We start from the raw sequence: 16,947 nt of genomic DNA, 5'->3' as shown, positions 1-16,947 counted from the left end.
GTGTAGTATACTAACAGTTGGTCAAACGTACCAATTGTCAAAAGGAAAAAAAAAGCGCATACAGCTGATTGAAACACAGCTGATGACATGTACTGAATTTTTTTCAGTGTGACGTTGTGGTATAGTGGGGATAAAGAAATGTGCTCTTTCCTTACTGAACTGAATTGCGATCTCAGACTTTGCATATGTAATTAGACAGAGGTGTCCCCCCTTGCAAAAAATATGCTGATAGTTTTTTTTTTTTTCCAAGTGGCTGGTGATCGATAAGTTCTATTCAATCATTTGCTGTTTAATATTGTGATTTTTCAATTATGGATCATACACTCCGATATAAATAGAGAGATAGATAGATAGATAGAGATATTGATAATTATAGAGATGAACATAATTTTTCATCTTTCTGCAAATATTTGAATAAGCAAGAACTAAAAAAAAGAATGTACAGATGTCAATGTAAAAGCTCAAGTCTAGCTTAAAAGAACAGTCTGATACTGTTTGCATAGGATTTAGAGGTTCCAATATGTAAAAACTTACAGCTCATTACTGAAATGCTGACACTTGAAATGCCAAGTGGCAGCAAACTGAAAAAAAAAGATCAAAAACCCATGAGAAGAGAGAATCTCAAACATTGTTATTCTCCTTTAGACTTCTGTTTGCATGGAGTCAAGCATCATCTGTACCTCCCTAACAACATCTCAACTTATATATACCAAATTTGACATTGCTGTACCTCAGAGAAAAGGAAATATCCTGAGAAATGGCCTTCTCTAAGTGTATGTAAGTCTGTTTTTTCGACCATTCATTCTCCATGTTTTGGGTCTAGCTCCAGTGGTTCCTGGCATTTCAAATGGTTACCAAAACTTAGAGAAAAATATAATTTTGGGTTTGTGTCAATTTTTATATATTACAATACTGATGTAATGATTATGAATGCACTAATATCACTTTAAAAAACACATTTTTGATGATGGCATTGCTGTCTGCTCCTTTTAAGTGTCATTTACTGTTAATGAGATATTTAAATGTGTTCGACTTTTCCAATTAATTATTAAGAGAATGGTCTGGAATGGTGGGATGCCTGTAGGCTTCAGGAATAGCATTCCATATCTCAGAGGAGGGCGAGTTACTCTACAAATTGTATGTTTCCTATGGCTTTGGAATGTGTAACCTTTTTTTTCCTTTTAAATAAATGAAAAAGGGCCTGTAAGGAAAATCAATATATTCAGAATGTAAAATGGAACTTTCAATAGGTTGAAAAGAAAAAACTTCATTGCTTGCAAGTTTATAATAATTAACTGACACAATTATATGAAAACAGGAAAGCTAAGGGTCATAAAATGCAGTTAAAAGTGTATTTCAAAGAAGCAAACTGTCTAAAACTGTACAATGGAGTAGCTATTAATGTGCAGGCAGGTAAAATATGTTTATTCATAGCTAGTGCATTGTTCATATATGCAGAAAGGAGCTTGTGTAAACTTCTGTAGTATGGCTACACCTGTTGTTCTGAATGGGAAAGGGAGTTTTGTAATCTGGTGAATTCTCAGTTTCTGTACAGGAGTGATATAAAGGAATATATATTTTGGTTTGGAACCAGGAAGCTGTCTTAGGTTTGCTGAAGACATTCAGGTGACTACTTTCTAGTAACTTAGTGTCTCTGGTTTCCTTCTCATGTATATTTTACAAACTGAGAACTTGAAGGGTTCAGCACTTTTCAAGTCAAAGGTAGTATTATTTATCTGTTTATATGGAGGTTTTCCTTCTATAGTCATGTCTGTATAACTGTTATATTCTGCTTTGCATTATTGTAGGCTCTGCACATTCACTCTATATAAGCACTGTTTTTTTCTTCAATAATTAAAGTTTTATTTAGTAAAGTCTGAGCTCTTGTGGCTCGGCTTCATTACTTATATATCTACTTTTGGTAAATATTATCCGAGAAGCAGATTAGCATTATTGAATTATGTAGGTAAGTAAACTGGGACCTCTCTCTTTCTAATCAGCTAGGTCACTTGAGCCTTCTATCTGAGAAGGATATTAATTTTTATATTTGGCTAAATCAAGAACAGCGTGTAGATGATATATTGAGTATCTGGCTATATTATCCAGAGTGGTGGCAGCACCATCACACAGGGAAGAAATCTGCTGGGAATTATTGAATTCTTTCACACCTTCCATGAGAATGTGTGTGTGTGTGTGTGTGTGTGTGTGTGTGTGTGTGTGTGTGTGTGTGTGTGTGTGTGTGTGTGTGTATGTGTGTGTGTGTGTGAATACACATGGGTACAGGTGTATTTTGTTTGTGTGTGTGAAAAATAATTTGCATAAGTGTTGCCATGGGTAAGGTTTAGAGGAAGAGAGCTGCTAGATAAGTTGCTAAGGAGCTAGGCCAATGACTCTGCTCTGTGTCAATGTATAGTCATAGCGAGGGTGTGGATGTTGGATCCTAGATAGTAATGCATTTTCCTTTTATGCACTTGGGGAAACATTGCAACTGATGAATTTGTTATTCAGTTAGACTAATGTGCACTTTCTTTGCTTTAACCCAATAAGCACCAGTATGATGTTTTGTTTTGGAAGGATGATATCCATGCTTTTGATTCAATCACTCTCGAGAGAGTATGACTAGACAGAAAGAGAGAAAAATGCAAGCGTCCAACCAATTCTAAATACTGAGGAGAGCACAGTGATGACTGAGAATGAATAAACCTGTGGGACCTTCATCATAAAAAGGACTCTAGCTAATCTAATGAGGACTGTCTCTCTGCTGTGATGATTCCTGAACCGGAACTTATAAGCCTTGCAGGGAAATATCAGTAAATAGTATACCTAGAAGGGATTTGTGACAAATGAATCGCAAAGTAAAGTCTACGGTTCATTTAACCTTTCCATATATGGATTCACTATGTTTTAAAATGTAATTAATTATAAACCCTGATACCATAATGCAGGTATCAAAAGCATTCCCAGGCTAATGCTAGAGATGTTGCAGGGAAACTAAAATTTGTTATTAACCTGTGTCAAAAATAAATGTTTGGTACACCTTCACTTTAACTTATTCACAGAATACCTGTACAGAAAGATTTTGCTATGGTCACTTTTTATGCTTAATTATAATTAACTTAACATCACTTCCTTATTTCAGATATCAAACTTCCTTCAGAAAACATATGCAAGCTGTGTAGCTATTCAACAAAGGTTAACTGAGAACTGAGCTCTCAGGCTTCTGATGACCCTGCCTCATTTCACAATTTTGTACAATTACTGCCAGTACTTCAAATTACTGCCGCGGTGGTACAGCGGTAGCATTGTTACCTCACAGCAAGAGGTTATCCAGTTCGATTCTCGGCTGGGCTTGGGAGTGCCTTCTGTGTGGAGTCTGCATGTCCTCCCCGTGGTTGGATAGCGTTCAAAAGACATGCGTGTGTAAATGGGCATGCCTTCATTGAAGGTTGGGCATCGAGCTGGCACCTCGGCGTTTCGTAAAAAAATCTACTGCCAATCATTAGCGGACCAGAGTTCCGCTGTTGGCAACCCCTTACCAGGAAAAGCCGAAAAGACAAACAACTGCCAGTACTTCAAATTGTGTGTTGTTAACACATAGAAGCTTAACATGAGTCATTTATTTTACAAAGGTTGTTAAAGATGCAAAGGTCTTACAAGTGTTCTTGCATAGGCAGTGGAGGATTTTGGATGATAACTCATAAAGTTACGGAAGTTGAAAGATTATATAGCCTAATCTAAGACACTGCCTACTTGTTGTTGTTTGTCTTTCGGCTTTTTCCCGGTAAGGGGTCGCCACAGCGGAACTCCGGTCCGCTAAAGATTGGCAGTAGATTTTTTATGAAATGCCGAGGTGCCAGCTCGATGCCCAACCTTCAATGAAGGCATGCCTATTTACGCATGCATGTCTTTCGAACGCTACCCAACCGCGGGGAGGACATGCAGACTCCACACAGAAGGCACTCCCATGCCAAGCCGAGAATCGAACGGGAGAACCTCTTGCTGTGAGGTAATAATGCTACTGCCATACCATCGTGGCATATTAATGACATAATATTAATGAATCAAATACCATTGAAAAGTATATACAGTGGAGTAAGGTGTAGTTACAGGTGATCACTGCCCTTGTAATTAAGCAGCTTAAGTGAGAGAATTAAATGTTATGGCAAGTTTCATCACTGCCATGTATTGATTGTATGAACCGGAAGCATGCTCTTCAGAGTTCCCCCTTTTCTTCACTGTGGTGCAACTATGGAGTTGGTATATATACTTTTGGGGTGGGGGCTTGGTGTCCTAAAAAAAATATTTTTTTATGCTTTCTTAGATTTTCCAGCTTACCATTTTGGTATTTAATTTTTGAAATAAGAAGAGCTCAAAAGAAGATCGTTGACAGCACGTAAGTAAACTGCAGAGTAACACAATGGCTCAAAATGTATGATAAATTCAATTCTTATCACCTAATTTTTATACAGTCCAGGGTATCTTCTTACTTCTCTAATCACATCTTCTTACTACTAGGCAGATTTAGTTACTTAGCACAAGTGGTTCTTTCTTGCAGTTTCCTAATCAAGAATTTTAATATCACTCTGTACCAAAAATTTGTCAATCTATACTACAATTTTTAGCTCGTCTCATTCAGAGTCACATACACATTATATGCTCACAGTAAAAAATTACATATCTACAATTATCCTGTATGTCATTATTTTATTTAAAAAATACATTGTTTAGCAAGTCAGAGTTACAAAATTTATAAGCAAGGGAGTAAGTCTAAAACTTGTAAAGCTAGTTTTGTTATACTGAATAGAATATTGCCAGTATATGAAACATATTGCATACTAAAAAAATATATATATTTCTCAGAGTAGTTGAAATGGCTAATGTTGTTAGCAATAAGAAGGCTAAATCAAGGACTAAGCTCTATATGCCCTTGTTCTATTCAAGTAATGTTAAACAAATAACAGATAGCTATACGAAATGCTGGCATATATTAACTACAGATGACAATATCAGGGAGACAGTGCGCAATATGCCTGGTTTCACATATAAGAATAAAATGAACCTTAGGATGCTTTTATGTTATCCTAAACTTGACATGCCTCTACACATCCCTTACAGGGACTCTGGTTTGATACCCTGTGATAAGTGTAATTATTGTGAATTACTTAACCTATCTGGGATTTTTGTGCATCCTGATACTGGGAAAGAATTTAAGTTTAATGTTCAAGCTTATTGTGATACCTGTCATCTAGTCTATTTGGCTTATTGTACGGAGTGACACTCATTTTGTGTTGGAAAAGCTGATAGGCATCTTAAGGATGGGTTAAGGGAACATGTATATAATATCAGAAATAGTATTTGCAATAATGCTTTGGCCAAGCATGTTATCATTCATGGATCTTCACATTTTTTCAAATTTATGGTGATACAGCTTACTAATCCCAGTGAGCGAAGTGGTGATTTGGTGAAAAGGACTGAGACATCAGAAAGTAAATGGATTATTAGGCTAAGGGTGGACTGTGGCAAGGGTCTTAATGATAAAGTTTCCCTGAAACCAATTTTAGCTGCTAGGAGTTTGAAGTAAATTATGTATGTGTATAATAGTGTAAGTTTTTATCTCCCTATGCTGTCATGTTTTTTCATTTGTTTCATACTAGTTGCTTGTTTTTAAATGATTGTTTATGGATAGCTTATGTGGACTATTTCTTTAAAAGCTACCCATTTGGTTGGGATGTAATGCTGCTATTTTAATGACTGTGAAGTTTTTATTGGACCATGCCTTTTAATTGTACCTATATAAATGTTGGTTTTATTGAGTGTTTTATAGTCTGAAGAAGCAGTGTTGTGGTACTGTGAAAGCACTTACTACAATAAAGTGTCTGCTGATCTATTCATTTGGCTTCATTTTGGTCTCACCTTTGACGTATTCTACTATAAAACATATTGTGTTTTCTCATTTTGAAAAGTTTTGTGAACCAGTTATAGTTGTTATTTTGCAAAGACAAATTGTTAATGTGAAATGCCAAATCTTAATTCTTTGCTAACTAGTCTCATGTTAGTTCTAAAATAATAATCCCATTTACAGTCATATTACCAATTTTATTCATTACCACCCATGGTGGCTAGTGACTTAAAAACAATGTCTGGCTGTTTAAGCAACTGGATGGGTGGAACTAACTGGAATGGGACAAGGCTACAATATATCACAGTAGAGCCAGATGTGAACACAGTTAAAATTGACCTAAATGACTCTCTCTCTGTCTTTCTCTCTGTGTCACACACACAGACACATATACACATGCAACCAAATTTCAGCTTTTTGTTTTTAAACCCAACACAAATTAAATTCTGGGAATTATACCCGTGATTCCTAAGTATAATTTGTAGTCATTACTGAGATCCCACAAAATTTTTAAAGGATTTATTTATAGGCAATATTAAACAGGCTCTAAATAATAAATAACAATAGTAATAATAATAATAATAATAATAATAATAATAATAATAGTCACAGTACTATATTTTAGCTTGTTTTACTCAAACAAAACCAAATCATGCCAAGCTAGTGTACTGTTTATCTGTGATTACTTTATATACTAGGGATTAGTCAGTTTCATCAATAGACTGTGTCTATTGATTACAGAAATTTATATTAATTGTGTATGCCTTAGATGTTTGCTTCTGATCAAATAAATAAATTATAAATAAATAATAGCTATGATAATATATTTCAACTTCTGTCAAAGTATAGTGAAACCCATTACACCCCCCCACCCTACATATTTATTTCAACTTGGTGCTCTCGGGCCCTTATAGAATCATACAATACAACCCACTACAGTGCCTCCAACATACTCACACACACACACACACACACACACACACACACACACACACACACACACACACACACACACACACACACACACACACACACACAGCTTTACTCATCAATTACAGCTACAGTTTTACAGGCTTTGTAGGCATTTCATGTCACAAGCACTTTCATAAGTTACAAAAGTCGAGTGGTTAGATATCATAATATCGTAATCTAAGGTACTACCTACTAATGACATAGTTACTACTCAAATGCCATTCTAGCACACACACACACACACACACACACACACACACACACACACATATATATATATATATATAGAGAGAGAGAGAGAGAGATAAGTAATACTGTTTGATGGATCAAAGTATATTAGAGGTAATTTTAATAACCTAAGTTTCATATAGTATCACTTTATTTCTGATACCACATGACTTCTTACTAACATGGAGTTTTAATTATTTAGTATAAGTGGTAATTTTTTGCAGTTTAATTTTAGAGGACCTTCATTGTCATACTATGGAAAAAAACATCAAATAAATGAATTATATGTACTTTTGTTAATCTCAGTTCATTTATCCTCCCAGAAATTGCATATTTCAAGTATCTTATCATCCAATATTATCCTACAGATGTAAATAAAAAATGTGTTGTAAAAGAAAAAATATTACAAGCCATAGCCATTTATTGTCCCTTTGACTAACATAAAACAAGGTTTTGACTAGCTGTGTATGCCACTGATATTACTGCTAACAAAGAATGCTCTTACTTTTTAATTAGATGCGGAAGTACATATGAGATGAATTTCAAAATTATACTGGCAGGTGATTAACAGTTTGATTTGTTAGTCAGAAAAAAGAGAGTACAGCTGATTGAAAATCAGTTGATCACATATTACCGACTTTTTTCCTGTGTGAGACTGCTGTGTAGTAGTGTCAAAGAATTTGTCATTTCCCTACTGTAGTGCAATCTTAGAGTAGTGCCTATAATTACAGGGGCGGGGTTATGGGGCATACAGGGGGCAAGCCCTTGTAAAAAAATGTTGCTTTATATTATTATTATTATTATTATTATTATATATATATATATATATATATATATATATATATATATATTTTGACTGGTTGATCAAGCATTTGTGCCCAATCACTTGTCTTTCAATTGTTTGAGTTTTTGATTAATGGTCATATATCACTTTCAAAGACTTCATAGAGGACATTTATCTCTGCTATTTCAGAACTGCCTCATACACACAGAAATGCAGCCCTTACTGACAAGGCCTTAAATGTCTGTGTAAGTATATACAAATTACTGAGGTAAATCCTTCAGTAGCAGCAGCCTCACAATTTCAGCACAAATCTACCCTTACATAGTCAGAGATTTCAGGACTCCACCCACAGAAACTTCAGCTGTAAAACAGCCACCTCAATACAACAAAATGCACAGACCTCCCAAGCCCCTCAGAAAATTTCATTGTCACTTTAACATTGCATTAGGTAGAACCATAATGGCAAAATACTTGCTGGTTAAAACTGAATGGAGTTTTAATGAAAAATAATGAGACAGTGACTGTAACATGGCATCTCCAAAGTACTTCAATCACTGGTGACGTCTTTGCTGTCAAGACAGACGCACACCTCTGTACTTTTCATAGAATTCATGACAGTCTCATGTCTACCTGCTAGAATTAAAGATATTTCAATTATGTTAAAAAGCATTAAGTCTAATTATGACATGTCATGAGCAATCCACAGAGGTATACCCCACCTTGGATATGTGATAGGATATGGTATGAATACTGAATATTTTAGCAAGCATGGGAGTGCACATCTGCTTAGCAAAATACTTCCATCACTTGTGCAGTACCTGTCTTACAAGGCAAAGTTTTGGAATTCTGCCCATGGCTAAGAACATGATGTCATAGACAAAGGATTCAATGTCTATCTGTCTTGGGGATGATGCCTAACTAGCCAAAGTACTCTGTATCCAGCCACTCCATTGGTGTAGAAGGATAAAGCCCTGACTACAACCCAAGAAACCCATGTTCACATAATGGCTCAAATGGCTGAGAGAGCAGCAGAGAAAGATGGAGGTGTGTCCATCCTGGGGAAGGAGGGAGGAATGGCTACTTGGGTGTCCACATAATGTTCCTGATGGAGGCCAGGATCATTCAGGGAGAATGTGGTCTAAGAAGGATTAGGGTGCAAGGGTGGAAACTTGGAAGAACTTTCATGGAGGTGGGGACAAGACCTTGCACATTCACATTGCACATCCACCCCATGACATAACCACATGGTTGAGGAGGGAGGAAAAACATAGCTAAGCCTAAAAGTATAAAAAAAAATGGCAACTAATGGACATTGTCCACCTAGGACATCCTAGGTTCCACATCAGTGCCGGTAAAATTACCCCGCTATAGTCCTCTAGAGAACCAAAGTACTGGTAGACCTGGCAATGGACAGGCACACTGGCGATAACTTGTCAGAATGAAGCCAGGGAGAAAAGCATCTCCCCAAAAAAGTACATTGTACCCAATGGGTCTTACAACTTCCCCCAGGAAATACAAGTAATGAAAAGTAAATGTCTTCACCCCTTAATATCCTTTAGATTTCTTTAAATTCCAAAAAAAAAAAAAAAACAGAAGAAAATATATAACTTAAAAATTGTGGGGAAGGTGATTTACCTAAATGTTAGAAGTGTGAGCAATATAGTAGATGATTTATACCCATATTTTTCTACTTGGAGGATGTTACGATTTATATTGCCAATAGCTACAGTTTAAAAATAAATATTACAGACTCCAGTATATACCTCCTTTACCTGTTACAGAACCAGTGGAATACATGTTGGTGCAAAGCCAAACCCCATAAAAATAAGTCATGACAAGAATCTGACCACAGGAAAATAGGTAGTGATGGTAATGAATATAATTTTATAGGAAACAACTGTAGATCATCTATGCCACTTACAGTGAATGAGGATTTTCTGACTAAACTCCATCATGCAAAGATCTATAAAAATGCAACTCTTATGAGAAACTTTTTAACTAGCCAAGCAGTGACTGAATAAACTCAATATTATAGAAATATGTTGAAATATTACTTACATATGGAATGAATAAGCAGTACAAAATCAAAATAGGGAGGCCAGTACCTTAAACATCATACTGACAATCATGGGATCTTCCTGCTGCTTTGCCATGGTTATACTAACTGAAATTAACTTATACCATGATCCCATCATTTGTAACCCAATAATACAATTAAACGCAGTCACACGTAAGCTATCCTTTCTAGATTTCCTGTTAAAAACTATGATACAGTAAATAATGTACTTATAAAACCAGCATGGGATACTATCCTTGATGACTTAAATAAATTTGCACAGTTTACTGCTAATGAGTTCTTTGATACTACTGAATTCTGCTTTCATGAGCGCATATCAGTCTTCTTTGTCTTTCGGCTTTTCCTGTTAGGCATCACCACAGCAGATCACCAGTCCACAGATTGATTGGCAGTAGAGTTTTTACAGTGTTGAGTTGCCAGCCCGGCACCTACTATCACAAAAAGCACACATACATGCACATACTGCATGTTTTTATAACTCATTCGACTGCAGGGAGGACATGCAGACTATGCACAGAAAGTGCCCTAGCCGAGAATCAAACTGGAGAACCTCTTGCTGCGAGCTAATAATGGTAACTGCTGCACTACCACAGCCAACTCATAAGTGCATCTCAGTAAAAAATAAATATCTTAACAAATTCATCAAAAAATTCCAATATTGAAATATCATAATTGATAAGATGCATAACAAAAATGAATCAAGTTACAAAAGCATGTCTAGGTTAAAGTATAGAGAGACTGCTTAATTATCACATCTTTCCAATCTACCTACCAGCTCCATCTTAGCTACCTTTCATCTCAGCATTATTACAGATGCTGAAAACAATAACAAGTTATAATTACATAAAAAAACTGAAAGAGAAAATCTGTGAATGAAACGTTCTCGGTAAATAATGAAGTGATTGCATAGTCAAAGAAAAGAGACAATGTGCTTGGAGAAAAAAAGGTTACACATGCCTTGCAATAAGCAAACACATATATGAACAGAGTAACACAGGAACACCAAGAGGGAATGGCAAATCTCACTAAAAAAACAAGAACATCTCTACACAGAAATGCCACCAATGTCTTAAGAAACGTAACCACTCGAACCACCATACATGTGGAAAACATTAAGGAAATCCCTCCTCGAAGAACCGACACTGAAGTGTTGTGCCAGAAATACTTTATTTATACCAAACAGTCAAGTGCTTTTGTGTGTGGGTGTGGCAACATGAATAATGAAGGAGAAGCCATTCTAGACTTCTGTCTGGCAAATGGCTTGATAGTAGCCAACGTATGGTTCAGAAAGAGAGAGAGAGACAGTCACAAGATCACATACAAGAGTAGCCAATATGCAACTCAGGTAGATTTCCTCCTAGTAAGGAAAAGGTACTTGGGTGGACTCCATGATTGCAAAGTCATCCCCACTGAAACAGTCGGCCCACAGCATAAACCATTGGTTGCCACAATCAGCTGCACCCCAAAAAGAGGATAAATAGGTGGAGTCAAAGAAGAATGGCAGTGCCTCAAAACATGTGTTAGGAGTACAGAACAGATATGTGGTAGAGCCGGGTATGGAAATAAGGTACATAAAGAAAGCTGGTGGTGGAATGCAGAAGTCCAGGAAGTGATCAGAAGAAAGAAGGAGTGCAGGAAAAAATGGGAGATATAAAAGAGTGATCAGGCTTGGAAGGAATACTGGTTGGCTAACAAAGAAGCTAAGAAAGGAGCTACAATAGCAAAGAATAGGGCATTGGGTGCACTCTACCAACCTCTGGAAAGTGACTCAGCAGGTGGTACACAGAAACTATATTAGGTTGCAAGGCAAAGACAGAAAGATAAAGAAGATAGTTGGACACCCTTCATAAGGGATGTCAGCAACACGCTACTCACCAGTTCACAGGACATCAAAGGCAGATGGAAGAAGTATTTCCATAAGTTCTGAATGAAGAAAACCCCACAGAAGTTGTACTGCCCCAGAAACAGCCTACAATGAGAGAAGAAGAGGAGTCCACCCTAGAAGAAGTAAAAACAGCACTAAGGAAAATGAAGTCAGGGAAAGCAACAGAATCAGATGTGGTCACAACAGATATGATAAAGAAGCTGGGTGAGATAGGGGAGAAATGGTTCCTAAGGGTGCTCATAGCAGTGTGGACAGAAAGACATATACCAGATGACTGGAGACTAAGCATACTTGTGTCAGTATACAAAAACAAAGAGGACATCCACAACTGTGGGCAGTACAGAGGAATCAAACTCCTATCACATTGCATGAAAATTCTGGAAAGGGCGATTGATAAACGGATACACAGAGTAATAGAATGTAAGATGAGAGATGAGCAGTTTGGATTCAGATCAGGATGCAGCACAACTAACCTGATGTTTGCAGTGAGACAGATAGTTGAGAAGAAGCTAGAAATGAGAAGAGAGTCCAACTGAGCATTCCTAGACTTGGAGAAAGTATATGACAAAGGTCCCAAGAAAGATGATCTGGGCAGTACTGTGGTGGTTTGAAGTCTTAGAAACATTGGTAGAATTAGTGCAGGCTATGTACAAGGATCCAATAACTCAAGTATGAACAGTGATCGGCCTCACAGAGGGGTTCTCATTGGGAGTGGTACACCAGAGTTCAGCTCTGAGCCCACTGTTGTTCATACTGGTGATGGACTACATTAACAAACAAGTTGGCGGGAACAGATTAACAGTTACTGTATGCAGACAATGTGGCATTGCAGGCAGACTCTCTGAGCAAGAACTTCAGCAAAGGATAGGGGAATGGAATGTAAAACTGAAGGGACATGGGATGAAACCAAACACAGGTAGGACAGTGGTAATGGCAGCAAACTGGGGAAATCCGAAGAAGCTGAGAACAAAGATAGAAGGAAGGATAGTGGTACAGGTAAACAGCTTCAAGTATCTGGGATAGGTGGCTGAGGAGAAGTGAAGTCTGAATGAAGAGGTCAAAGCTAGAATCAGAGGGGCTGCAGCCAAATGGCATAGAATCTCAGGTGTAGTGTATGACAGAAGAATACCAAAGAAGCTGAAAAGTAGGGTGTACAAGACTGTGGTGTGACCAGTACTACTGTATGGTACAGAAACCTGGGCAGTAAAGGCAGAGCAGTTGAGGAAGCTAGAGGTGATGGAAATAGAGTGCTTGAGAAGGGTGGTAGGATGCACACTGTGGGACAGATGAAGAAATTAGGACATAAGAACAGAAGCCAAAACAGCTCCAATTGCAGAAAAGATCAAAGAGAACAGATTACGGTGGTTCGAACACATATGAAGAAAAGCAGAAGACAATCTGGTGAGGAAGATTTGGGACAGACAGGAAGAAGGTAAGAGGAAATGAGGACATCCAGTAAAGAGGTGGATGGATTGTGTGAAAGAAGATCTGCAACAGTCAGGCATGAGTGCTGAAGAAGGCAGGAGTGTGGCACTGAATCGAGAGAGTTGGCGAAAGTTAACACGATACCCCAACCCCATGTAGAAAAATGGGAATAAGGGGGCTGATGATGATGATGATGATGGTGATGAGTTTAGTGCTTTCATCCTGATCTTATCCAGGACTTCATCAGAACTAACAATAAACCACTTCCCTCCAATATATATACACATTCAGATGTACAATTATCACCACTTAATATTTAATTAACCTCTTGTTATTTTTTAAAAAGACATTCCCTTAAAATTTAAACTTTAATTTTTTTAAAAATGTATGTCAAGCCACATTTGCTAAAAATCCTACTATACGTGGTGTGATATATAAACACAATCCAAAAATATATAAAACCAATGAAAATAATTACAATTTTGCTGTTTTTAATTTCAAAACAGGTAATCTTGAAATTACATAATTTATTCCTGGCACCTTGTTAGAATCTAAGGCTATCTGCCATATAAATTCCTTATACTCAATTATATCTCCTGATTGGCCACCTCTTGGATCTTCTTTTATCAGTTCCGCTATGGGAAATTTAAATGATCCCTTTAGACACTGCTGTAAATGTTTCACTAAGGCATTCTTTTCATTGCTGTTCACTGTATCTTTCATAAATCCTCTTCCTGAAAGTTCTTTCAGTCTTACCTATATAGACAGTGTTACATGCCTCACATATCGCAATATATATCACCCCACTACTCCTGCAACTAAAGTACTGATCCAAAGTGATAGTCCTTTTCTAGCTGACACCACTATCTCACTTTGCTTACTTATATAGTGGCACTGGTTACATGCCCCCTCATCTATATGTACCCACCTTACCTTGTCGCAAATTAGTAGCAATCTCGTTTTTTCTTTCATAAAAGCTTTTTAAACTTTTACCTTTTTTGTTTATCACTTTAGGATGACAGTTTAAGGCATTAAGGCTCATCGGTGTTTCTTGGCACATATTCCACTATTTATAAATGATATCCTTTATAAGAGTATACTCCTGGTTATATTCTAAACATAGTGCTTGCTCAAAGCATATATTATTTTCCTTTTCGTTTTTGCTTTTATATTCATTCTCCAGGACATGAATGTTATGATTACAGGACCTGTTCTTAGCTTCTTTTATGATGGGTATAGATTTTACCCTCCATCCTGCAACAACCTCCTTTCTAATCTCCTCAACCAGCTTTTCTGGGTATCCTCTTTGTGTGAAAATATATTTGATATTATTACCTTCATTCACAAAAATCATGAAACCTGGAGGTCATCTGTGCTGCTCTTACCATCTGTCCTTTTATAACATTTCTATTTTGAAAGTATGGGTATTCATTATTAAAATGTAAATATGAACAACAAGAGGTGGGTTTACGATATATTTTAGAAACAAATTGTTTATTCTCCACATCCTTCGTAATGGCTACATCTAAATAGTGTAGTTCCATATCAGATATTTCATATGTAGACTTCAAAAATGTAGTCATGTTTTCTAAATAATCAATGAATTGAATCAACTGATCCTTATCCCCTTCCCGTAAGGCACATATCATCTAAAAATCTTGTATACATGTAACAAAATTGAACGGAAAGGGAATTAAAAACATACTTCAATTCCCATATGTATAAAACCAAATTTGCAAAAATAGGAGTGCAAGATGCACCCATGGCTACACCACTGTTCTGGTTAAAGATTTCATCCTCATAACATATAAAATTATGTTTTAGGACCATTTCCATTAAATCACATTGTACACATACTGTATATCACAAGGTGATTGAAAATGTATCATTACTAAACTGTCCTCTAACCAATCCATTCCCACATCATGTGGGCTAACTGTAAAAAGGTCCTTCACCTCAATAGTCACAAATATTGCATCCTCGTTAAACTCCAAATTATTAAACCTATCCAAAAAATCCCATGAATCTCTTATGATAGTGGTTCTTATGTTATAGAACTGTTTTATTTTCCTATCTGCATGTACTGCTAAAGGATAGGTTTTTGAACCATTCCCAGTAACGACTAATCTCAGTGGTGGATCTTCAATGTCCTTGTCTATCCAAAGAGTCCACACTATTAAATCCACGAAATGAACACCACCAACTTAGAATACAATGTAGGAAATGACAGAGCACACTGGTAACACCACACAATGATTTTTATTGAGCGCTTTCGTCTAAATGAATATCAGACTTCTTCAGAATAATAATGACATGGATCACAGCACTTAAATATCCGCTCCTGCCCTTTCATTGGTCAAATTGACACAACAACCCCTCCCATATATTTAAACAAACATAAATGACCATGAAAAATAAATACAGTTCAACATCCACAAAATCTTAAAATAAACATCCACATAAAAAAAAATGTACACTATAAAACATGAATATAAAAACATATATTGCATATATTATTGTGAAATTTTCATTAAAATAGGCAAATTTTAACTTTAGGACAGGTCCTATTGACAACCTGTCATTCAGTCCAGGCAGTTCACATGCATTAGTTTTAATCTGCCATTTTAATTTTTTAAATTCAAGAAAATCATCATAAGGCCCACCAGGATGTCCCAGATCAACATGATCTATAGCACAACATTTGGAAGTATGTGTGGGGTGAGTACTGATATGCTTAAAAAGGGCATTATTTTCATTTTAATGATTTATATCATAAATATGTTGATATATTCTTTGTCTAAATGCCCTTTTAGTCTTCCCCACATAGACTCTATCACAAGACTGACATAATGCTATGCAAATAACACCCTTGGAATAGAATTAATACTTCTTTTATGGTTTAAGTATGCCAAAATTCTTAATTTTAATTTTTTCTTGATCCACCATATACTGGCACTGGGAGCATCTCCCACATTTAAAACTACCTCCTATTGTGGACCTATTGCCATTTCTTTCTAATATTCCCTTAAGGGAGATTTCCTTCTTGCATACCATAACTCGTTTTTTTCCCACCAAGGTATGTACCTTAGGATCCGTTCTAAATACCATCCAGTATCTAGAAACAATTTCATGTATGTCATAAAAATCAATGTTGAAGGGTAGAATTAGGGCTCTATGAAAAATACTGTCCTCACTAGAGGTTACTATGCCCATTAAACCAGTGTTAGTGTCCAACAGAGCTTTAAAGACACCCTCCACTCCCTTTCTTTTCATTTCAGCTATTATATTAAAAAAATCCTCTGGATATCCTCTCCTTCCCATCATACTTTTGAATAACTCACATTCATGCATAAAAGCCTCAATATCCAATACCATTCTTGCTATTCTTATGTACTGCCCTTTCATTAGTGCTCTTTTTGATGGATAAGGTGCCAACTACTATTATGCAACAGGGAATTGGAGTACATAGGTTTTCTATATAAATGGGAAGTGAAGATTTTTTTATCATAGTCCTATTTGATGGTGACGTCTAAGTAGTTGAGTGCGTCTTTGTCTACAGCCATCGTAAACTTTAAGAATTAAGTTGTTTCATGTATATATTTAAAGAACCTCTGTAGCTCATCTTCCCCACCTTTTTAGAATAGTACCAAATCATCTAAGTATCACCCATAAAGGGC

Source organism: Protopterus annectens, chromosome 12.part0, assembly GCF_019279795.1.
Source record: "Protopterus annectens isolate FY-2018-M chromosome 12.part0, PAN1.0, whole genome shotgun sequence".
NCBI classification, from domain to species: domain Eukaryota; kingdom Metazoa; phylum Chordata; order Ceratodontiformes; family Protopteridae; genus Protopterus; species Protopterus annectens.
This window is presented reverse-complemented; position numbering follows the sequence as displayed.